We start from the raw sequence: 26,862 nt of genomic DNA, 5'->3' as shown, positions 1-26,862 counted from the left end.
CACCAAATTGTTAAAGCAAGCTGAAACCTGCTCAGGCCACGGCACATCCTGAGAACCTGCACTGCCAACGCAGAGCCTACTGTCTTCTACTAGTGATAACAAAAATCAGGATTGGTGAACTAAAGTAAAAGCAAAAGATAGTCCCTGCCCCAAAGAATTTATTGTCTAAGAAAAGAAGAAATGACAGATGGATACAAACAGACAGATGGGAGACTAGCAAGTAAACACTCAAACAAACTTTCCTGTTTAGGGGGGTAGTAAGTGGTCCCAGCGCACCAACTGCCTGACTGTTGTCTACTCGGTTTTTGGTTTGGTTTGTCTTGTTCTCTGTGTGGAGGGGGGCATGGGGGATAAGGGTCACTACAAACTTATATTTTTAAATGAGATATGACAAAGAACTTCTTAGAACAAGTACTTGTTCAGCACCAGGTGCTGCAGAAGACAAAGCACCATCATACCTTCTTGAAAATTTACCAGGTAGGTGAAAAGGCTGGCATCACTAAAGGATTAGAGGCAAGAGGTGACATCTTAAACGTCAATGTATTTAGAGACTGTGGGTTTGTGAGGGGAAGATAAGTGCGGAAGGACCTTGAGAGAGAAGCAATTTGTTGGATGTGACAGAAAGTGGTGAGTCAGGAATAGAAAGAGGAAGGTGACACCAAAACAGGTGCTAACTTTACACCAGAAGTCTGATTAAACAACAGCAGGTTCAGCTTGCATTTGTTAAGGGATGAAAAAAAAAGGATGTAACAAAGTCTGATGCTAAATGATGTCCATCTAGATTAGAGTTTTATCAAAATGTAGGTACTGTAGAGCCTGCTTTTCTTCTTCCTGTTTTCATGGAGAAACAAATATCAGAGTTTGGTACATAAACCCAGATAATCTGAATAGGAAAATTGACACAGGGGTTCAAATTGAATAGATATGAGTCACGGTGATTACACTTCACTATAGTGAGGAGAAAAGCAGAGAAGCATGCCTGAGAGGAAGAGCAGCATCTCCTGTTTAGTTATGCCAGAACTGATGTGATGGCAAAATATCTACTCAGAGATGTCAGAAAAGCAGGCCAGATTTCAGTTTGGAAGATCTGTTTTCAGAAAACAGTTCTGAAACAGAGACATAACACAGATATAGATATGCGTGTTTGATGCTGATGTTGGTTGTAATGAGCTATGAAGAAGAGAAACAATGAAATGGATGGCAGTTTGGGAGAGGGTGGTTTTTGAAAGAGATAATGGAGGAAGCAATGAGAAAAGAGAAACAGGAGAAAAGAGTGCTTAAACAAGGGGTTTGCTAGATTTTTAGTGCCTTATATGTCTATTAGAATACAAGCCTGAAAAATCAGATGCCTGAATTCAGTTCCTGAGAGAATCTGAACTATTTCCAGCTCCAGACTCTGGAAGAGAGCTCTCACCCTGTGCATGCTGATGCCCTCATCTGTACAATGCTCAAGGAAGGAGTACACTTTTGTTTATTGTTAAAGCCAGGTCACAGTATCAAGAACTGCAAATTCCTTTTTCTTAGTTCTTCATTTATTGTGTTGAACTAAGGTACCCTGAAGACCAAACTCCTCAGCTCCAGTCGAAAGATTAAAAATGCACATTAGATTCCAAATGCACATACACATGAAATACTTTTCCTTTAGTATGCTATCATTTGATACTCTAAACCACACATAAGGTATCACATTTTTCCACATGGGATGACAGAAAACATTTTTTCTCACCTTTAACTTCAAAGAAAGAGGGAAAGATGTCCATCTTGTACTAAAAAGCAAAAGAAAGTGAAATAAATGTCTGGTTTGTCCATTTTAGCTACTTGAATATACAGAATATAGACTATACAGAATAACAAATAAATAAAATATTAAAATAATATTTGGACTTCTTTGCTATATTATTCCACTCCTAGCCATTACCTGAAAATTACTCTTAGTAATGCCAGGAATAGTTAGCATTTTTGTTTGTACTTTCCCTTTGCCTGGTACATTATGATTATGTCTCACCAGTACCTTGTACTTTCAGTTCTGCGTGCAGTATGAAGCTAATTCTCGGTAGGGAGTATGTATCTTTGAGAATACTAAGATATAAGGCTGGCTAGATTATTCATTGCAAACTACTTTCCTGACCAGTGATTCTGATCCTATTAATACAGTTGTTACAAGCAAATTTTGCAAAACTGTTTTTTTGAAAGTGGTGCCAGCTGGTAGATGGTTCAAGAATTATTCCTTTCTCTGGTTTTCTTAATACATTTAAAACAAAGCACATTAAACAAATGAACTGAAATCAGATTTTTTTTCACTGATATCACTGTAATTTGTTTGTTGATAGCCTGCATCCTCATGAGGCCAGCTTACTAAATGCTTTCACCTACTGAATTGCCTTATTGCACAGAATGTTCTTTTTTACCATTACTTCACTGTATAGCAGGAGCTAATGCCATCATGTAAATATTTAAAGGTGAGGTTTAGGGAATTGTTCCGTAATGAAGTGTTATGATTCAATTATGCAATCGGCAGATATGGCTACATTGCTAGATACAATACTTTTATACAAATGTTTTATTTATTTCTCATTAAATGAATTGATTTATGGTTGTTGGGCTTTTAGTTTTGTGTTTTTAAATCACCAGGTGATTATTGTAACTGCCTGGGAAAACAAATCACTGCACTCATTTTTTCTTCATATCCACATCTATTTGTACAGTCCTGTGTTTGAAAGAAAAATAATTTCTTTCTGATCCCTGTAGTGATCAGTAAATTCCCTTAAGCATCAGATGTCATCATCTGCATCTGAAAAGGTTTATCAGTATGGAAAATGTAGCTTTAAACTGAATAAATGCTTATGTTTCAAAAGTAACTCTTGGATTTATGTATATAACTTTACGGATCCTTCAGTATGATTTGCAAAGATCAAATAAATTCTCACTGAATATTAAAACTGGGCATTGCTCCAGGAAGCTTACTGATTCCTAGAGTTGTTCCCACGTAGAGAACCATGTGTCAACAGCTCAATCTGATTGCAGAGTCCTTCCTCTTTCTTGCAGTTTGAACTCTGGTATCCACACAGCATAGCTTTCTATTTGCAAGTTGATACAAAGAAGGAAAAAGTTAACTAGAGTTTATAAGATGGCTTCTACCTTCAGAGAACAAAGATTCTGAAAGAGTGTGGTGGGTTGACCTTGGATGGCTGCCAGGTGTCCATCAAGCCACTCTAGCACTGCTCCTTCAACAGGACAGGGCGAGAAGATACAATGAAAAGACAACGGGGCCAGATAAGGACAGGGAGATCACTTATCAATTACAGTCACAGGCAAAACAGACTTGACTTAGGGAAATTAATTTAATTTATTGCCAAAATAAATGCCCCAAGCCTGTCAGTGTTTAAAAGGCATTTGGACAACACCCCTAATAACATGCTTAACTTTTGGTCAGCCCTGAACTGGTCAGGCAGTTGGACTAGATGATTGTTGTGGGTCCCTTCCAACTGAACTATTCCTATTCTATTCTATTCTATTCTACAAAGTAGGATAAAGAGAAATAAGAACAAATCTAAAACCACCTTCCTTCCCCCTCCTTTCTTCCCAGGCTCAACTTCACTCCCGACTCGTCTAGCTCCTCTCCTCCAAGTGGTGCAGGGGGACAGAGAATGGGGGTTATGACCAGTTCATCACACGTTGTCTCTACTGCTCCTTCCTCCTCACAGTCTTGCCCTGCTCCACCATGGGGGCCCTCCCATGGGATACAGTCCTTCATGAACTTCTCCAATGTGGGTTCTTCTCACAGGCTGCAGTTCTTCATGAACTGCTCCAGTGTGGGCCCTTTCCATGGAGTAGGGTCCTTCAGGAGCAGACTGCTCCAGTGTGGGTCCCCCATGGGGTCACAGGTCCCTCCTGAACCTTACTCCAGTGAGGGTTCTCCACCGGCTGCAGAAGTTTTACAAAAAGACAGGGCAGGAAAATGTAATTATTTCAAATAGTTGGAAAATTTCAGTTGTATGAAAGAGTTTATCTACTTCCTAGCAATAGTAGGACACGAGATACAGTGGTGTGGATGGTTCCTCACAGTGTACGGTACTAGATTCTTTTGTAGATAAAATTTAGCTTTAATTGTAAACATATTTAGGTACGTACCTCAAAATCATTAACTTATGTGTACTTTCTGATGACAAGTAGGAATATGCTGTACCCTTTCCTCCAGTGTGTAAAGTGTGGAGTTTCTCTTTATTATCTGCCTAACCATTTTCACAAACAAAGCAGAACAAAAAAATTGAACTGCTCCAAAACCTCAGAACGTAGTATCTGTAAAGGTTATTTTTGTCACATTTAGTTGTAAATGACCATTTGGTTTAAAATTTATTTTGAAGACCATAAAGCTGCTGGACAACTGGGACTCAGCAGTTTACATGGCAGTTTGTTATTTGCAGTTTTGGGCTGTTCCAGTACAAAACAGGCATTGACATATTGGAGGAACTTCAGCAGAAGCCACCAAGACAGTTGGAGGCTAGAGCACTTGCCTTGTGAGGAGATGTTGATGGGGCAGGTCTTGCTCAGACTAGAAAAGACACAGCTTTGGGAGGGAATTGTAAAGCTGTCTGACAACACAGATGGAGCCAAACTCTTCTCAGAGTTGTGTAGCAACTAGATGAGAAGCAAGAGACACAAGTTGCAAAACTGGAAATTTATAGTAGCTAACTGGACTTTTTTTTCACTGTGACGGTAATCAGACACTGGAACAGCTTGCCCGCAGAGGCTGTGGACGCCCATCCTCCAAAACTGAACTGGGCAAGGCCTTGAACAGCTCGCTCTGGGTAGGCCCTGCTGCCAGAGCAGGATTGAACCACACAACTTCTAGAGGTCCCTTCCTGCCTAAGTTACTCTATGGTCTTAATCTAATTCCTTTTCCATCAGGAAATAACGGTTAAATGTAATGTTAGTTGGTTTGGTTTTGTTTTGCTGTCTCTAACTCTGCATTACGAAACACCCACAGAAGCACTTTCAAGTCCCAGTGTTGGCACCACAGTTGCAGAGGTGGTTGTAACTGCTTTTGTATCTGTTATAGCATCTATGGATTTATAGAACACCTAGAAAAGTACATTATCTGTATTGCTATGTAGGAAGATATGTGAGCTAAGATATAAGGATATTTCTTTGAAAACCAAACCTAATTTATTAAGAAAAAAAGTACCAGTTTTTCAGCACACTTTTCATTCTGAAGGACTTTTCTCCACCACTTAGTTCAAGAGAAATGTGACATATAATGTGCAGGGAAGGAAGACTAAATTATGGAAAACCTTGACCTATTTTCTTGAAGAAATTGTAACATACCTATTCTTTTAAGGGTTCCTTATCAAAAGGCAGCATTATTTCTTAAGTGACACTTGGTACAAAGTTCAGTTTAATGCTACAAAGTTTCATTGGTATTTTGCATTTGAATTTTGAAATTTAATTTATGGCTATTTTGTTCACAAAATTTCCAAAAATCATCCTTGTTAATACCAATGTTACATTTGTGCTCTCTGTTCAGACAAAAAACCCAACCAAACAAACAAAAAAAACCCCCAAACTTGCAAAAATTACGGTCTTAAAGAAAATGTTTTACTAGTTATTTTCATCCTTATTTTTTCACTGTTGAGGAACCTTCTTACCATCCTTCTTTTCAGTACATTGTAACGTACATACAGTGAAAATCTGAGTGATTAAGTAAGTAAATACAATTTTTCTAATAAAACATAAATAAATATTTAAAAGATGAGGTAGCTGAAGAGCTAACAGCTTCAACTCAAAGTCTAACAAAATAATACAGCAGTTGCACCTGAAATTATGGTTTGACAAATCAGAACATCCCATTCCATTCTGTCTTTCATTTTTTAAAGTGTTTCAGGATTTCTCAGGATTTTTGTTAATGCTAACATAGCTCTATACCATAAACATTTTGATTGAAGATAGTCAATACCCTCAGACATCCTTTATTGCTAAGAAGAAGAAGTAGATATGTTCCCACTGGTCAGATGTGAACATGTACTGTAGGATGAAATTAATAAAAAATGGTATTATCGCTTTCTATCCGTTGTCTGCAAAGGATTAGCTCAAATGTAAATATCTGTAAAGAATAAGCCCATATTTGATCAGATGACCAAACATTATGTCTGAATAAAAATAAAATTTCAAGACATTTTGGTAGCACATCTCCTTCCTTGCTGGATCAGAAACAAATAGCTTATGAATCACGTCAACCCCAAATCCCAAATCAAACCACTTCCTAGTTTTGAATTTAGCTATTATATAAACTACAGTTCAGGTTTTCAGGTGATGTTAACCAGAAGCTTTTCACATCTTCACCTCTCATCAGGTATTCACTGACCCAAAACCTGTGTTCTGTGTTGAGCTGAATAGCTCTCTACACCCTGCTAATCATACGGAATTCGCCACTGACTAATGAGAGCTTAGATAACTAGGTTTTTGTGTAGACACCTTATTATGCAAAATGGATCCGACCTATGAGCCTTTACTTAGCAAATGCCTTTGTGAAGAAGTTCCTTATGTGTTACCAAAGTGTAAGAGAAAAAAAAAAGCTTGGAGGAATTTGCCATAGCTGAATGTGGCATATTCAAGCAATCTTTCACATTAGTTGTGTCTGTGCCCATTTATTAGCTTTACCTATTCTTGATCTTCTTAGTAGATTAAATTCTATTGCATCTTTCTTTCTCTCCTTTCTGTCTATGGTGACACAAACTTTTTAATGACATCCTTTTCAAATCTTCCATGATTGTTCTTCATCTGAGTTTTTCTTTGTATCTTAGGATTTGGAAAAGAAATGGCTATCTATCTTACAGTATACTCTAAAACCTTGGTTATTTTACCTGTCTAGGTTTGGGTTTTTATTATCTTCAGCATTTGATTTCAGCTTTATCCATGACCAGGGAGCAGAATCTTTCAGTCGATGACTGTCTTGTTCACCTTAAACCTACATATCACTGTTAACTGAAAAAAAAACACCCACCAAAACCCCACAACTCCCTCACCCCCCCAGGAATCTGAATATGCTCTCTATCTTTGACCACACAACAAATAAATTGATGTCAGTGGAATTCTTCTTGCACAGCTGATTGATTAATTCCTTTTTTGCATGCTTAGTTCTCAAGTATTCTCAGATCCAATATTGATGTTTCTGGCCTAATTTTCTAAATAATTATTTCATTTTTACTTAACCCTTAGAAATTACTTCTGCCATTTTCTCATTACATTGCTATTCTGTTTGCTCTTTCAGAAAGATGTTCCCAGTTTTGATGTTTGGGGTCAAGGTCCCCTCTTAACTGAGTCACTCTTTTTAGACTGACAGCATATCACCACTTACATGTTATCTGTCAGTATTTTAGTGAGATGTTTAAAGAAGAATTTTATAGATTAAAGTAGACAAAGTTGGGATACAGTCTAATTTCTTAAATAAGAGGGAGATATCATCCATTAAGAGAAGAAGTCTTACTGAGCCGAAAGACTAATTGAAAGTTCGGAATTGTGACAAATGGTCTTTGCAGCATAGATACAATTAATACATAAATCCATTACTTGCCCTTAAGAAAATATTTTAGTGCAACACCAATCTCTCTTTCTTTAATTGGCTTCTTCAGTAATTCCCTTTCATTTATAAAAAGACAGAGAAATTTATTAGATATTTTGTATGTCACCTCTGGGTTCTGACCTACATACATTTTAAGGGAAGCTCTTAAAAATTTGACTAGGACGTCTACTAATGTTGCTATTGGAATAGTGCCCAGGACAACTCATGACTGGCAATTCTGGGTGCTATAATAATAGCAGTAACTTTTCCTTCTGCAAAGTAACTGCTACCTGATACTCTATTCGTTACACAGTATTGCATTATCTGAGTCTGTTGAATTATATTTAATTAAATCCTTTAGTAGATTCTGCATTTGATGATGTGGTTAAACTAAACCCTATGTTGAACGGTCCTCGCAAATATATTTGGTTATTGCTCTTGTAACATTGTACTCCCAGTGCTTTTTTTTTGTCTTGTTTTGTTTTTTCCAGAGATGTTAGAACTGAAGGCAGCAGGAGATGGGATGCCTCTTCTGTTTCACCTTATGGTGTGGCAAGAGGGGAACTCGGTGAGGATCATCATGTGTAACAAGCTGTTAAGCAGTTTTACTTTGAATCCGTCTCTACATTTTCTTCAGCAATCAAACATCAGCTAGTAACACAGCTAACAACTCTTTCTACGGTTTCTATCACTTAGTAAAATTATCCTACAGATTCTTCTTTTTAGACTGTCTTATCAATGGCTGTTACATGGTGTCTGTGTTAAGACAAACTTGCGATAACTTGTGAGAAGGCAAAGTTTTTGAGCAGTACAAATGTCAAAGGGAAAATACCTGTCTAGACACCATCCTGGAGAAGATTTGGGGATTTTGGCTATATCAGCTGCTGAACAAAGATTCCTCTGGTTCTCATGGGCTCATTCACCTTCTGTAAATACGTATATGTGTTTGTTTTCAACTTGTCCTCAGTTAATACCTAAGGACAATACAAGAGGTAAGTGTCAAGTGTCAGATAAGGAGCTTGTCTCTGCTCTCCTGGTGTGGATTCAGTCTGCCATTCAAACTTAAGCTCATTGAAAGGAAACCAAATGAATGCCTTATACAGAGTCTTGGAGCTGAGTAAATCGGGAGATTTGTCCGTCAGTTTTGGGTCTGTGTGGAGGGATTTTCGTAGCGGGGTAGGGGCTGCAGGGCCAGCTCCTGTGAGAAGCTGCTGGAAGCTTCCCCAGCTCCAAGCTGGACCCGCTGCTGGCCCAGGCCGAGCCCCTCAGCGATGGCAGTAACCCCTGTGGGAGAACGGATTTAGGAAGGGGAACCTGCAGTGAGTAGTGGGATTGGAACGTGAAAGGAATACCTGTGCGGGTCCCGCGGTCCGTGAAGGAGGAGGGGATGCCCCCGCACCCGCTGTGGGGCGGCAGGCTGTCCCCCCCAGCCTGCGGAGGGGAGCGGAGGAGCAGACGCCCACCTGCAGCCCGGGGAGAGAGGAGCCCACGCTGGAGCAGGGGGATGGATGCCCCACAAGATGGCCGCCGCTCCATGGGAAAGCCTGCGCTGGAGCAGGCTGTGCCTGAAGGACTGCAGCCCGGGGAAGGGGCCCACGCTGGAGCAGTTCGTGAAGAACTGCAGCCTGTGGGAAGGAGCCATGTTGGAGGAGTTCATGGAGGACTGTCTGCCGTAGGAGGGACCCCACGCTGGAGCAGGGGAAGAGTGAGGAGTCCTGCCCCTGAGGAGGAAGGAGCGGCAGAGACAAGGGGTGATGGACTGACCCCAACCCCCATTCCCTATCCCTGTCGGGGGAGGAGGGAGAGAAAATCGGGAGTGAAGTTGTGCCCAGGAAGAAGGACGGGGTGGACGGAAGGTGATCTAAGGTTCGGTTTTATTTCTCATGATCCTTGTTTTGATTTGGTTGGTAGTAAACTAAATTGATTTTGTTTTTTCTCTAAGTTGAGCTTGTCTCTTGCCTAAGACCATAATTGGTGAGTGATCCCTCCCTGTCCTTGTCTCGACCCACAAGCCTTTCTTTATATTTTCTCTTCATCCCACCGTGGCCCAGGGGGAGGAGTGAGCGAGCAGCTTTGTGGTGCTTTGTTACTGGCTGAAACCACGACAGTCAGTACTTCTGATTCTGGCTTATAAAGTAGTCATGGGACTGCCTTTACCATTTGGCATTTGAAACTATGCCTACTTCATTTAAAATGCTAATATGCTTTAGTTTGCTGCTGCAAATGCAGTTTCAATTTCAAAGGCAATGGGGAGAGACACAATGTAGAAAAGACTGTAGGTAATGGTTTAACCCTGATATGTTGAGTTCTGACAATTCGTTATCTAAAATATTGATGTTAAATAGAATTTCAGCTTAAGAATTCAGGTTTTCTTTCCAACCACTGTTAGATACAAGCTGGCAAAAAGGGCCCAATACACCTTTCTTTTACCATTAGTTTATTTTTTGTTGTTTTTTATTTATTTTTGAAAATACTTCCCCCCCCCCCCCCCCCCCCCCGAGATTTATAGGACTAGTAGTGATGCTAGTGCTTGTGATTAAACTTTAGATATACATATAGACCGTCCTTTGAGGAATGTCATAATCTAACGCTATTTGTCTTGGAACAATTAGACATATTAGATGCAGTCTCAGTGTATTTCAATTCCATTTCAACCCGTTTCCTTTTTATTTAACTTTATTAATTCTTTCAAGGTGGTGAGAACTAGCCATATCTTTAAAGTAATTTGATTATTTTATGCTTGAAACAGTCATATTCCTTATTAGTACTTTTAAACTCTTTCTTGAACCTAGTATAGAGAGGTTAAATCATTGCATCATTAATATTTAAGGCAGACTAAATGGAAAGAGATGCTCATAAAGTCCAGACATCTTTGTCACTGATATAATAGTACATAGCGACAATTTTCTTCATAAGAACAGGAAGATAGTTCTGTCTGTTCCATGTTGGATCATTTATCTCTGTTACATTGATGAATTCATCTTGGTGACAATACTTTGTCTGAATAATGAAAAGCTGGATGAGATAGCCTGATGGTCAAGATGGAATACTTAAATTTTCTCCCAATTACAGGAAAGCTTATTTTTAAGATTCACTGTTCGGGTAATCCATCTCATTTTTCTCTCTGTTTCTTTCTTTTCCGCTGTACATTCTGGCTTTTTCAACATGCTTCTAGAGAATCCATTATCATAGTGTTTATAACCATTGCTTTATTGTTTCATTAAAAACCAGCTCTCCTCACCCTCATCAACTAGTATTTTTACCTCTGTTGTCAGGAATTCTTGAAAATCAGGTATTTTACTGCAACTTTGGTGCATGTTATTTTGTCTTTTACACCAAGTTTATCAGTACACCACAGAGCAGAATTTGGTGACTTTTTTTTTCTTTTGAAATAGCTAATACTTCAGCAGAAGTGCTAACCATTTGATTTAATGGGATGATAAATAGATTTATATAGTCAATGAGTGTTTAATTCTAGAAGACACAATTGGGTTATCTAATTTGACTTGCTGATGAACAGAAACTGTAGATTTGGATGCCTTTAGTCCTGTATTAAACTCACTGACTTATGCATTACTAAAGCATTTCCGTAAAAGGACATTCATTCATAAACTGAAGGTGTCAAGAGATACATAATTGGCCACAATTTGAGTAAATGATAAATTAGCAACTCAATGAAAAGTTTGCCTCCATGTGAATTTGCCTGACTTTCACTTTGTTATGCTTTTCTCTCATGGACTAGAGACCCTTTCGGTACTCAGATTTGTCTCTCTGTAAAGGTACTGAGAACTAGTACAGTTATTAAATATAATTCCTTACTGAAATGTAGAATTGTCTTGAGAAGCTTATTTTTTTATATACAAAATTGTTTGATTTGCTAAAAGTGAAGACCTAGAACAAGACAGATCATATTAAGACATAAGGAAAAAAGAACACAGATGACTACACCTTCCTATTTCTACTGATTTACTCTTGTAGGGAGCTATTTTCATAGTAAAAAAAAAAAAAAAAAAAAAAAAAGTTTTCACGTTTGGTAGTATTTTAAATCCATCATGTTCTTACTGGTACAAATACGTAAATTCTGTAAACCTTAGTAGCCCTATGTAGCATATATCTGTGTAGATTTACATAATTTTAGCCTGCTTAGTAATGACAGAAAGAGACTGCCTTGCCTGATGTGGTAGTTCTCCTCCTCCCCTGAATTAAATCTTCAATAATTTTTATTAAAATGACTCATTATCATAAAGATATATCTGTTAATGTATATGAAGGGGACAGCCATAACTGAAAAGCTGCAAATGAAAGAGAAAGCTATTCGTAGACAGAGTGAGAAAGAAGATGGAAGAAAGGGTGATTTACAGATGTTTATATTCTTCCTGCAGTGCTGAAACAATAGTGCTGCTAGTGGGAATTAAATGTACAAACTGAAAGGTTTCACAAATCTTAGAACAAATCTTAGTCAGCAGCAACTGCCTAACTAAATGAAATCATCCGTAGAAAACCAGTGACAAAGTTGCTTTTGGAAATAAATAAATAAAAAAGTTCACTCAACCCAATCATCTTAAACTGAATGTACTTTGTACAGGATTACCACTGTGGTTTTAGTTTTAAATTGAAGTCATTCTTCAAAATAGAATACAAATTCTGCTGCTTTTATTTGATCAAATACAGAGGGATTATAAACCTCCCTTTACTATAACCTGTTGATTTTGTCTTGTCTCTGTATCAAAAAATGTGTGTAGTTCATACAGAATGTGTGTTATTAAAAGAATGACCTCCTGAAAAGAACTGGACAGAACAATCTTCCGTTAAAACCTGGATTTAGCCAACTATGGCTAAAATATGGCTCTCACTCTAGGCTATTGCAGTGTACTCATGGTCAACAGGACAATTCAGATTCTCAAACAGAGGCATGTGCTTTGCCAAACGTGATCCTAACAGCCCTTTTGTGCTGAGTAATTTATGGTTTCATATAGCTGATGTTCTCTCTCACTGCTGACACTTCATGAAGAAGGAATTTGAACATATGATTGACTGTATGCAGCCTGCTAAGCAACCTTTAACCAAATTGACTGAGTAGTGTTAGCTTGTGCTTGATAGGCTTTCTAGAGTATATTAAAAAAACAGACAAACTTCTCCTCTAAGAAACTGAGCATCAGAGGTATTTTAGATAACTTATCAACTAAATTCTATGTTTTCCCTGTTAAGGAAGATTAATGTGTTCCTGATATTTGTCAAATACCGTTGCACAAAGGTGAAATTTTCTCTTGAGGAATTGTTTCATACAGTGCTTTGAACAGTAAATTTTTCTTAAGCAGTTAACAGAAATTCAGATAGACAACTAGAATGCTGTCATTAAAATTTCAGCATAATTTCAGGTAGATGTCTTATAGAAAATCCCCTCCTAACCTCAACTTGCCTTCTGATCTCTGGATAAAATGCACTTATAGCCCAAGACTTTAAAAACTAATATTTCTCTTCTCCTTCAACCTAAATTATTTTAGAAGAACCAGTTCTCTGGGAATTGTTTTTTTAACATAGAGTGTCTTAAAAGCCTATTTCACTGGATAGCAAAAAATAATCTCTACCCTTTTTCTAGTGTGTAAAATAACCCTAAAATTGAAACCCATTAAGACTTTGTATCTTCAGTTTCCTTCTGCTATGTGTCATCATCACTGGCTTCATCTATCTCATCCTTTGAAGCTGTGCCCTAATTCTCTTTCAAGTCATCTGCGTCAGCCCTCAGCCTAGGTTGCAGCCACTTGTGTAAGTCACCTGCTTGTAATGTCCCCCTCTGAATTTGAAGTAATCTCCTTCTTCCTACCACCACTCCTTTTTGGGCTGTAATCACAATCTTTAGTACTATATCATGTCTTTCTGGCACCCCTAGAATCTACAAATAGAACTCAGCCTTCATGTGCAAACTGCTAATAAATATTACATCTTTCTCTGATATCCTTTGTTTAAATGGAATTTTGCTATTTCTCATTAAATTAAAAAAAAAAAAATCATTAACAGTATTAAAAAGAAAACATATCGGTATATTGCCTAGGCATGTTCTATACTTTTCTCTTTGAGAACTTTTTTCTTCTAACAGGAAGACTAATGATTTTTGTTGGTGAATATAGAGAAATATATAAAAATATGGACATGATTGTCTATACTTATTTCTGATGTTATCCTAGCCTTTATTCTTCTTGATTTAATTATGGACAGCTTCAAGTTACAAAGCCCGACCTTAGACATTTCTTAAAGACTTTAAAGTTTCACTATCAAGTCAAAATTTACTACAAAACCAGCCACTTTAATTAAAAGTGAATCCACATTTAATTTCAGGTAAAAATTGTGATTTAATTCTGGAATAATCACTCTTTTTATTATTCATAATTCATTGTAACAATGGAAACCTTCTTATCCAGACATTTAAGTATAGCAATGTTGTCTTTGCCAAAATTCTGTATGACATGTATTTCCTTTTTACTGATATCACATATTGTACCATTAAAGCTCATTTTAGATATATTCATCTGAATTAATTTAGCATAGGTTCCTACAAAATGACAGTAAGGAGAAAGAATAAATCTACTATGAAGCTTACATTTTTTATTTCCATAATTTGAATTAATCTTATTCTTAGAATAATCATTATTAATATCATTCAGAAGTTGGATTTAGAAACGTTTTGACTGAAAACCCTTTCAGACTGTCGTCTTACAGCTGAAACAGGTATCTTCTCAAAATATTAAGAACGTTATAGAAGATTGAGTAGAGCTTGATTTGCTGTGATAAATTGCTTTCTCGTTTTTCTTATAGAAAATGACAGGGGTTTTATGCAATTGAGGGAAAAGTAAGATATATGATGACATACTAGGGGTCGTACCCTCTTTGCTTTTCAAAATAGTTCAAAAATATTGCGCACATATTAGAAACACAGTGATGGCTAAAACAAATCTTAGGAAAGGGTTCAGAGTGTAACTCAGGCAAGGGCAAATTGGAGATAGAAAGCAAAACTTGGATTTTTTTTACCTTGTTGGATAAGTGCACAACTTATTCTGCAGCAAATCAATGCATACTGATTTTTAAAAGGTCTGAACATGGCATAACCCATACAGTCAGTACCACTGTACCCTGATTAGTGAATTTGTCACGCCTTCATGGTCATCTGTACAAAGATCCTGCTGTACTGTTTGTCACAAACTTAATTTTCCTGTTCACGTGCCCTACAGCAAAATAGTCCCCTCATTCCTTCCTCAGAGAGACTAAACTGATTGCAGGAGAATTTCAGTAGATTTAGGTTTTAAGCCGGAAAATGCTTCTGTCTACACCAGAAAGAGAGGGAATTACACCTATAATAAACTTTTTCCCTAGCCCCTCCCTTTTTTTTCCCAGGTGAGGACTTTCTCTAGATATATATGGAAGATTCGATTTGCATGAATAGCATGAGAAAGGAAAGCTGTACTTGGATAATATGTGTTTTACATGCAGGTCATGCTAGTGACATACATGCACAGAGGCTATAAAATAATTTCATAGCATTAATAAACCATGTGCTATGTATCACATGTGCATAAAACATCACAAAATGATGTTCCTCTGTCCAAAAATGACTCATCTGTTTGCAAGAATTATGTTCTAAATCCTGAGAGAAAAAAATATGAAGTAGGTTTTGTTATTGTTGTTGGGATATTTTTTTAATTGTTTTCCTTTTGAACCATCATTCAACACCTCTGACATCACTGACAGGCATTTTGCATGCCGGTCTCAACAAATGAAATACACTGTCTCTGTCTGCCAATGTATGGTTACAAAGAGTCAGTATAGAAAATGATATCAATTCCTTAGATATCCCTGCTAGGATTGTCTTAATAAAAAAACTATCAACTTATTGATATCTTCTGCTCAATAATCATATTTTAAAATCATTTTATGATATGCCTCATCAAGCTGCTGCTTCATTTCTTACTGCATAATTTTGACAGAACTGTTTGGAAAATCAATGCCTCAGAGCTGTGTTTGGATTTACTCCTGAATCCAATTACAGTGTATTATCATAAAAAGCATCAAAGTGAAATTTATTGATGGTGCTTGTTTAGTGAGCATGCAACTGTTAACTCTAAATATAAATATTTTAATGGCATGATTTCTCACCCTAACAAAAGAGCAAAGAGAAATAAACTCTGTAATCTGGCACAACAAACCACTTCCTTTCTGACATAAACAAAGGAGCACTGTACTATACAAAGGTCTACTCTTACCTGACAACATTCCCAGACAGAAACACAAACCTTAAAAATGTTATCCTTATTACTTTTGTTATTACTGTTACTGAGTTTATCTAAATAAGGGACAGCAAGTATATGTTGTTATTTATACTGCTGAAAAATTACTATTTGATATTTATAGATTCAAGAGCACTTGAAGCGATGTAATTTGCCTGTCCAAAATCCCAGATGAGACTGATATGTTTCTGCCTCAGACAGCCATCAACCTAATTGCTATTTCAAATTAAAAAGTGGTTTATAAGAATCAGTCATTTTGTACATTAAGAAATGGGGCTACTGAATTTGTTCTCATGTACCTCTGAGGTGCCTCAGCAGGCTGTGCTATGCTAACTTCGATTCTGTGGATCTCTGCAAAAAGATAAATAATCATCTCTTCGTAAGGATACACAATGAGAAACCTTACAGAGCTTCCATGTCAGCGTTGGAGTGAATGAAGGATTTTGCACAAATGGGTGCTAGAATAACCTGAGACTTCACAGAGTAGAGGCAAACAGGAAAACAAAATCAAATTCAAAACTTACACAATAAATTCCATCTCATTTAGGATCTATGTGAGATACCTTTCTGGATGAGTCTAATACTTGGGATTTTTATTTTTTTTTAAAATTTCTCATAGGAAGAATAAATATGTTTGGTGCATTGTTTTGGTTTGGTTTTTTTTGTTGTTGTTTTTTTTTTTAATTTTCAATAGTCTGTAAAGAACTCTACTCACCAGCATGTTATACCATCATTTCAAAGGAAAATTTAAAAGATATAAATTTATTTTAAAAATCCCAAAGAATAAATGTTGATGTTTTGTGTTGTTCATACTTTGTTAACAAAATTGAGTTGATACGTTATCAAATGAATAGAGTTTAATAAATCCTTTGGTGACTAGATAGTTTCTTAGTTCTACTCAAACATATGTTCATTTCAAGGTTACAGTTTTTACATTTAATTTTCACTTTTTTTGTTAGTTAATTTTTACTTTTGCCTTTGCTATTCAGGTCCTCCACTGCTGTATTTATTACTTTGGGTCTCTGTTGAAGATTCCTTGCACTTTTAGATTCTTTAGATGGAGATGGGAAATAAATTTCTGCTTCAAAATCCTTTTAAACTGCCTGAAAAATCTAAAATCATATAAATATCTAACCTGATAAATGGAACAGTCAGAATAGGGCATCTAAAACAACTAATCGTAACTCAGGCTGTGATTACGTACTTGTAAAGATAGACATGAAATTGGATGGAATTGTCTCTAGCCTTGAAAGTAAAATTCTCTTCCTTAAGAGTCGCTTTTTGACTACAAAACCGTAGTACTTTTCAGAGCACTGTGGTAGAGCAACAATGTCATCCAGTGTTTAGGGTTATAAATCCCCACCTGAATAGTACATCCCATATCTCAGAAAATTTTTCCAGTTTAATGCTTCCAGTTTAGAGGTCTAAATTTGCATAAACTGAAAATTTTTCCAAGGTTAACACATTTTACAGTGTTTATTGATTCATTTATATTAGCAATGTTTACCTATTTGTTAGTTACCAAGGTTTACCTGAATGCAGACATAGCTTGCCCACTGTCTGCTTATGGCTATTAAAATACAAAACCAAATCTTCACTTTTGTGCAAGTGTTTTAACTTGCTACATGTTGTTTCTCCTAGGGGATTGTATTGATTAAGGGAAAGAAGCCAGATGTTGGAAGTCAGGAATGGAATAGCACTTCTAAATTAAAATAATATGTAACTGCTGATGGTACATAGTTACTTCTTTAGCAAAATCAGCATTTAGAGAATTTGAGCAAGCCACTTAAATGGCAGTAACTTAAAAAACTTCTAAATGCCTTAAACACAAATAATTGAACTCCTCAAATGTACTTTCTACTTTGTGTAGGAGTCTACATCCTCATCCATAACAAATAAACAAAAATTTGTATTCAGTCGTCTGTTGAGTTTTAGCAACCTAAAACAGTGCCCACCAGGCAGTATTTCTTCATTAAAATTGCACTACAAAACAATTGCACGAGCCAAATGGCTTCTCCTGATTTCCTTTGCAGTGTCACATAACAATAACCCGTCGGTGCACATATCACAGATCAAAACCATTTATCCTCTCTTTAGTTCCACCAAACATAATCAGAAGTCTCCGTGTTGATGTCAGCAAATAGTGATACTTAGTGGGACTTAGTGGTGGATCAGACCTTAGAATTCATCTAAATTCGATTTAAAAGTACCAAAGTGAAAGAGATCCAAAGTTACACAAGTGTGACAACTCAAACCATGAATGATGGACACTGAAAACACTCACCACCTCTCCAGAAGGCTCTGCTTTTATTTTCACACCAATGAAAACAGAGGAAGATACTTGAATTTTAAAGGTCTAAGGTCAATGGCCTTTCTCTCGCTCATTTTCTCTCTAAGGTTCATCTAATTACAGATGGTCCTAGTGATTAAAACAAATATCTGTACAGTTGCATACAGTGATAAATACTGTTGAAGTATTCCAATGTGGAACAAAAGACAGAACGAGCAGCAGAAGGTTTCAAGGACAAAATTTTAAAAGCATCGTTCATTCAGAGGAGAAATAGGAAGGGCTGGATGACAATAAGAAAGCCGTGGTATTAAATTAAGTATTATAAAATGTAGGAAGATGCGTTTAGGGAATAATAATGAAAATTAAATTAACAGCTTGGAGTGTCGTGTTCTTACACAGGTGGTTCTTGGACAGGTTCAGTACTCAGTACTTAGTACGATAAATAAGATAAGTCTTTAGGGCATAATACTTAACCTAACAAATGTTTAAGAAAGATTTCAACAAGGTAGGAGCTGGATCTACAGGTCCTGTCACTTCAAAGGTCAGCACATCTCTGCAAACCCACCAAACTAGCCTGCTAGAAATTTTGCAAAGATGTCTTATTTCTGTACTAATGAACATTAGCAGTTGGTAATAACTGAGAAAGACCTCAGAATAGTAAGCAATTAGTAAGTTATTATAACTGTAAGGCACAATCGTAACATGTCTGGGGGAGAGGCGAATGTGTGCCAATGTTGTATCACTGGAGGTATTACTACACAGAAAATTATAAAGCCATGTCACAAAGCTCAGTGAGATCTCATCTTCCAGAAAGACTGCAATTCTGCATTTCGTTAATCCTGTCATCCAGGTTAAGCTGGAAGACATAACAATGCTAGATTGGTTTTATTTCAATTAAATACTTTCCTCACAATGTTTACAAACTGAAAATTTAATAGGAAGACTTCTCACTTATGCATAACTTAGGACTGACAGAAAGCCAGGAACAAGTCTGATAATATATTTTCTATACCATTCTATTTATATTAGCTTTGCCTAACCTTATCTAATCACATTTTATGTACTGATAAGATAGACAGTAGGGGTTTTTTTGCCTCATCATAAAAAATACTGCATACTTCATAGTATACTGTACTATACATAGTCCACTACACTATAGTATATACACTATATAGCATACTATAAGGCATAAAGCAAACCTATTCTAAAAGTGCAGAGGTAAGAATGTCTCATCCTGTGATGTAAATCAGAATTAAAGTTCATGGAAGTAGGAAGCGTGGTGGTGCGACACACGAGCTGCCTCTGCCCAAGTCACTTCAGGAACAGCAAAAATATGCCCGTAATGATCTTTGTGTCTGCTTGAAGTGGAGGAAAATGTTTATTAGCCAAACTGTATATGATAGTACGGGGAAAAGGCAAAGAGAGGACTCATATTTTGCCCAATATCAGTGGAAGGACAGTGTCAGAATGTTAGTCACCTCATTCAGATACCTCTCAGTAAAAAATATTCAAGCATTTGCAGAAATATTTGCACTCTTGACTTACTGCACAGATGCCCAGTTTTGTATGTAGTTATGGAAGATCCCTTTGAAAATACATTTTTAAACATATATATTTTTATATGTAGCTATTCTGAATTGTAAAATGTCTGTTCCTAAAGCACCAAGATATCACTAAAAATTGATGGTAAAATTCTGTGCCACACTACCTGTTAGGATGTGACTCAGTCTTAAAATCTTTTGACTCTATATCTACCCTGATACTAATGATAGTTAGGAAGGTTCTGTATTTTGTAATATGGGGATAGACTTTATAAAATATATGTTTACACAAATCATGTTAATTAGTACATATTTTCAACAACCTCTTTACCACTTTGGATGATGTAAACGTTGAAATACAAAGCATTTACTGCATTCTGTAGGCATGGTAAGGTATAGGAGACCTAAAGGAGGGCACAGGAACAGGAGTCTCCCATATCGGGATAGATACACCCCTTGGCTTCCACCTACTTTTGGCACATAGGTAAGATGCAAAGCTAAAGTTTCCTTGCCTTATGAGAAGCTTGGACTGTAGGGATTTGTGGCTTTAGTCCTGAGTTAGAGCCAAAGCACATCATTGGATGTTGACTGGAATTTTTCACACTTCACCCGTCAACGAGTAACAATTCAGGTACCCCAAAAACTATGGTTGTGCCTGATTTCACCAGTGACTAAATGACAATTTTGATAAATTCAGAGGTGCTTTAGTAATGCCCAATACACTTGATGATCTGAGCTTTAGGACCAAATCTGTCTAACTCATGATCAAGACAGACATCCCCCCAGTAGCTTATACATGAATGTTGTTCAGGACATCATGATAATGAAGTCTCAGGAAGACATATTGAGCTAGAAACACAGATGAATCTGTTAGTACTACTTCAGTAATAAATATATTTACTACTCACTTTTGCCGCAGCAGTTCCAGAACTGTACGGGCCAATCATAAACTCTACAGAGCAGAAATGAGCAGATGGGTCTGGCTCAAACCTTGCCACACCACCACCTTTTTTTTGAAACATGCTAAGAGGTTGTATCTGAGATTTTGCTGTCCAAAAGGACTCCAGTTTCAAAAACATTTCTGGGCGACTTAATATTTGCTTTCTTCAGTAGCTCAATAAATATACTATGTCTGGCGGTGATTGTTTGCAAATCAAACACCACAGGAGTGTTTTAATGAACAACCTGAGTTCAGTAGAAGTATTTAATGGGGAAATCTCAATATTCTCTGAAAGAGTCTTTTTTCTTTAATTTGATGAATGTCTGAATTGAACCATTGTAATTTGAACCAAACACAAAAACAGATGCATTGTAAAATGAGTTAAAATATATAGTGAAAACAATGGCTCATGAAGAGTACTCCAATGATCAAAAAAAAAAAGGACCTAAATGGTTAACTGTTTATGATACCATTCTTAGTTCTAGAAACCTGGTTTTCTTTTATTGAACCCCACAACACTCTGTGCATAATACTGTATTTTTATTAGACATTTATTTATGTATATGTTTCTTGTTTATTAAGAAAAAAAAAGCTTGATTGTTTCTTAAAAAGTGAAAGCCATACATTTAGAGGAGTCCCTGCTCATGAAAAATATATTAAAGTCTCACATGAACAGATATTCAAACTTATCTGGTTAGTAATACATTAAAATAAATAAACTGGCAGTTATATAAAATACGCCAATAAAATATTAATTTATTTATCTAGGAATCTTACTCCTACTCTCTGCCTCTATAGACCCCAGAGGTGCTTGGTTGCTCTTCCAATCTGCTCTTGGTTCTTTTGACATGCATATTATTAGGAACTCTAGGTATGTATAAATAAATAAAAAGTTTTATGCTGTAAAATTTATGATACAGCAAAAACTTCCTCAGTATCTAAACCATCTATTTCAATTCTTTTAGGTACTGCTATCTTGGTATATTATTTTGAACTTCATAGAGAAGCCTTAGAAAGGGAATACAATAAATTGTTCAGGGTATGTGTAGCTAGGTCAAAGACCAAAGCTCTGAGCTAACGAAGTGTCATGATCAGTTTGTAATCCAAGGTCTGTTTATGTCTCAGTTGGTCTGTGTTTAAACAGAGGAATTACAAACATGCATCAAACTATTGCCATTATTGTCAATATTGTAGAAAGGGTCGCCAAACATTTTACTACACTGTTGCACAGTAATTGGTATTTGACTGTTCTTCACCTAATGCTGCTGAACAAACTGTTGACGTAGTTCAGGTGTTGAGCTTTGACGATGGAGACAGCCCATATGAGAAGGGGATGGCAAAGAGTAGCGTGGAATCAAACTGAAAAGGAAGGCAGCTGGTGCAAGGAACAAAATTTTTAACCAACCTTTCTTTGTAAAGCCTTAATTCTCAATGCCATTCTCAAGGCCATAGGAAGCTATATCACAGCTAATTTTCAGAGGTCTCCTAACTCTAATTTAAAGCTCCATGCAGGCTTTGGTTTTACATGATTTGAGTAATCTTTCAACAGGTTTTTGAAGTGCCAGATGAAAGTGACTGGAAAGAATGAGCTAGAAGCTGTCCAAGGTGAAGTGGGAAGCAGAGCAATGGGAAGCACTGCTTATGGATGGGAAGCAGAAGCAAAACAAGTCACTGCAACAGAAGCTTAGCTTAGCATGTTCCAGTTGTAAAGTAAATGAAAGAGCTTTGTACAAGTTTGCCCAGTCTGGCGTGGTTCCTCACTCTGAAGAAACAGAAAGTTTTGAAATCCTTCGTCATGATTGTGACTCAAGTCCTAGATTCTGAGCTGGGCATACATAGCTCTACTGCGATGAGGATGACTATGGGGACTGCTTCCTTCAATGTGGTTACACTGAACTTTCCTATTTCCCTGCTTAAACAAGTGAAAAAGCCTGGCAAGAGAGTCTACATGCTGCAAGCTAACTGCGAAGCAGGTAGAAATGACTGGAAAGCAATAACAAGCTGTGTGTGTTAAACTTTTTATCGGGTAAAATATAAGTATGTTTTCTATTTCAATGTCAAATTTTTAAATGTTATTTTTTATTCTTCACAACTATGGCAGGCAGATTGAAAAATGGCTGCCCTGTGATAAAATCCATATTTATTTACGAAGTTACATTGTAGTAAGTCAGTTGTAAAATAATTTAGAAATCTCACATACTTTTCCCTTCCTGTGTTCATTGTCCTAGAGCCTGTGTGTTAAAATACACTGATGGATAGAAAAGTGTCTGGACTCTGAAAAGAGGAAGTATATATATTTGGACAGACCTTCATGGATGTGAAATTTTGTGCCTAAAACAAAACCCACCTAAATCAAGAAGATTTTTATATTTTTTAATTTTTTTAAAAAATTTATATTACTATTTTATCTTTTTTTTTTTTTTTTTAATGTGTCCTACCTGCATACATGTCTACCAAGAATGCGTAGAGGCATGCACAAACACAGAGCAACACATGCCCTCTGTATTAAATCACCACTCTCTAATTAGACAAGAGCTGCGCAAGCCAAAAATAACAGAACTTGCAAGCAGAATGAAGGATGTCAAGTGATGTACTTCTTTTATTAGTCCAAATTTATATATCTGCTAACTCAAATCTTTCTGGCCACACTGACCATGAGATTCAAAACCAGGAAAATAGAGAAGAGTTGACAATTAGGACAGGGAGCAGAGATCAACATGAGGGCATCACCAGAGCCTGTCCATCCCTTTACTGGTTCTTTGTTCTGTTTATTTTAGATATTTCTTGGAATGTTACCTGGATCCCCATAGCATTGTTCTCATTGATAAAGAATTAAGGTAAAAAGAGAAACCCTGACTGAGGAAAGGTTAATAAAGTACACTTTTCCTAATGCTGCAGTCCAATTAATGCTATTCTAATATAACCCTAATCTTGTAGTGAATCCTTTACTGTCAGATAGTCGTGTAAAATCAGGTTCTCTACAAGATCAGGGCCATGGATTTTCATTCCTTAGAGTCACATTAATAAACTTGGAATGTAGGATATCTGCTTTATTTTATTCTTTACTTTTTGTAATAGGACAAAAATATTTCTTAGAGACATTGTTTTTAAGTGAATATCATCAAACTGATTATTTGTGTTTTCATGTATTCTCACAACCTTGTCTTTCTGAGTTATTTTGTTTAGATAACTTTTACTGTGAACCAGAAGGCTTTACAAGTAGGACATAACGCCACTTTAAAGACCAAAACAATTATTTATTGACTAACAGACATGACAGACAGTGGGGATTAACAGGTTAAGCATTAATATGCTCACCACCCATGGTAGGACACCTAATAAATCTTTGTTGGCCCCGCACTCATCAAGGAGATGAGTAAAGGTTGGCTGCTGTTACTTTTTGAACTGCGCTGCTGCTTTTACTTCTGCTGAGTTGCTATTTTCCAATTTTCTGGGTTTTTTCCTTAGGATTTTATACCTCTTCATGTCAGTGTTTTCCCTCCTGAATCCTTGAGCTGCTAACTACCTAGTCTCAACACTTCTCTGTCTGAAATTTTACCTTTCTTACCTTGAATGGCTGTGGTTTATGCACTTTCTCATGGCTCTTCCCACAGCTTAGCACTTTTCTCAGAAATCTAAGCCAAGGTTGCACAGCTGTGCTCTGTCAAAACCAGGCCTTGTACCACAGCCAGCTGTACCCCTGGGAGGAGGGTTACGTACAGGTCACACCTATACTGGTTTATTTAACTGGGTCAGGGACCATCCCGAGGTACTGGAAGACAGCCAACTGTGTTCCTAAATAGCTGTCACACTTCTCAGCACACTTTGGTCAGGGCCAGCTAGCCCTCCCCAGACAGCGCCTGGGCATGATTTCAGGGGTTAATACTGCACAGGAGCTGTTAACACCAGGTAGTTTGGATGTGGCTTCCCAGTAGTGGGGTGTGAGAGAGTTTATTAATGCAGGCTCCAACACCAGAAAGTAAATATAAGCACGTTTAATTTATTAGTGCCAATTTAGTCTATCGTTCCACCAATCTGGTGTCAGCAACAATGCAAAAGAGGAAAGGGGCATACAGCCTAAAATCAGGATTAGTATATTATCCTTGACGCCAGCTATAGTGACTATATATATATTATAGCGAGACACTTTGGGGAGACTGAGGTAGTGAGAATACTTTGTTGTCCAGAATCACCCCTCTCACTACAATTCAATATCAAAATCCACAAAGCTATGAGAAAAAAATCAGTTTGTCAAATGAGCACAAGTTTATATTAAACCATATACAACTTTTTTTCCTGAACAAATATGCACGAACACACATGCACGCACACATGAAACTGAGTATGTTCTGCTGAAGGTTGCTAACACATTCCTCCCAAAATAACTTCAAAGAATTAACATAATGAATGTGTAAATTAAAGCAGAAACATGTTACATTTTCACTACCCTACAAGCTGAAAGCAGCTTGGCTGATTTGCTTTGAACTTTCAAAATATTCATCTTTTGTAGTTTCAAACTAGGCAAAAGAATTTGCAGGCCAGACAGAATAGGTTGTGCTTGTTCTTTAAACAATGACAGAGGTGCTGAAAAGTAGGCTAACAAGTGGAATACTGGTTGCATCCTTAACTAGTCCCATTCTTTCAAGTTCTGCAGACTTATTTCATAAACTGTAGAAACATGCAACATTTAAGTTCTTATGTAGGTTTCCTTAGCATTGGCACAATGTGAAATTGGAACATTCCTCTTGAATAGCAAAGTAACTGGACTTGTGCAAAGCATTTGGCACTGTCCTGCATGACATCCTTGTCCCTAAATTGGAAAGACATGGATTTGGTGGATGGACCACTCAGTAGATAAGGAATTGGCTGGATGGTCACACTCAAAGAGTTGCGGTCAATGGCTCGATGCCCAAGTGGAGAGCGATGATATGGTGAGTGATGAGTGATGAGTGGCGTTCCTCAGGGGTCGGTACTGGGACCAGTGCTGTTTAACATCTTTGTTGGTGATGTGGACAGTGGGATCGAGTGCACCCTCAGCAAGTTTGCTGATGACACCAAGCTGTGTGCTGCGGTTGACATGTTGGAGGGAAGGGATGTCATCCAGAGGGTCCTTGGCAGGCTTGAGAGGAGGGCTCATGTGAACCTCATGAAGTTCAACAAGGAGCTCTCTGGCCACACGTGGGCCATCTGCTGCCTGACCTGTATATCAGAATGACTCAGCAGGAATTGTGGCCAGAATGTAAAATAATGACCAAAGCCAATCATCTCTCTAAATATCCCTATAAATAGCGATCCAAGGTGAGACCTTTGGAGCTCTCTGGGATGGCAGAGGGCTCTGTGACCCAGTGTCTCACCCTGAGCTGGGACACCTCTCAGGGTGGATTTCATAAGGATCGAAAGATCATCCATCAATGATTTCACAAGGACTTAAAGGCCTGATTTTGTGAGGTTCACTGACCGTTGATGAATGCCAACATATAAAAATGAGTGACTCATTAAACTCAGAAAAGGGAAATTTGAATCATATATTAACCTCTGGGGGTGCGGTGGGGGGGTGTAAAATTTGGTTCAGAACTGTTTTATCTATGCGTGTGCATTTGCAGTTTGGTTGGGAACTATTTTGTCTGTCTGTGAGGTTCGGAACTGTTTTATCTGTCTGTGCATGTGTGTGATCTAATTTAACCTCCATCTATGTGCAACCCTGCTGTAAGTTTTGGGTGATCCTTCCCATTTTCAAATCTTTAACTGTCACAAATTTGTAGCAAATTCCATCAAATCACTCTGTTAAATTGGCTGCTGATTAAGTACTGCTAAAATTGTACAACCTAATCTTGTGATCTATCTCAAAAATATTAATAAATCCTAAATTGCTGCTAAACCAAAGCCATGTGATAAAATCACATTCGTGTCGGTCCCTTTGAACCCAAACCATTCTATGATTCTTTGATATTACCCCCCGAGAATACTGCATAGTTTATCTACAGAAATAGAATTTCATGTTTCCTTTCCTTGTACAAGTTTTACTCTGTTACTGGGGAAGAAGTGTCAACAGGAGATGAAATATCATTCTCTATATATTGATTAATGTTATCCTTGTTCTGGGTGTTCCAGTAGGCTTCCCAAAAATGTGCATTTTCCCTTATATGCATACTTCTTTTCCCTCAAGATAAAGAAGAAGCTATAAGAGAACATCCGCACACCCAGTGTTAACATTGTATAAATTCTTTTGAGCTGACTAGCCCTGGACAGTCAGG

This window comes from Accipiter gentilis, chromosome W (genome assembly GCF_929443795.1).
Source record: "Accipiter gentilis chromosome W, bAccGen1.1, whole genome shotgun sequence".
Classification (NCBI taxonomy): domain Eukaryota; kingdom Metazoa; phylum Chordata; class Aves; order Accipitriformes; family Accipitridae; genus Astur; species Astur gentilis.
The sequence above is the reverse complement of the archived record's forward strand: the minus strand, read 5'-3'. Positions refer to the sequence as shown.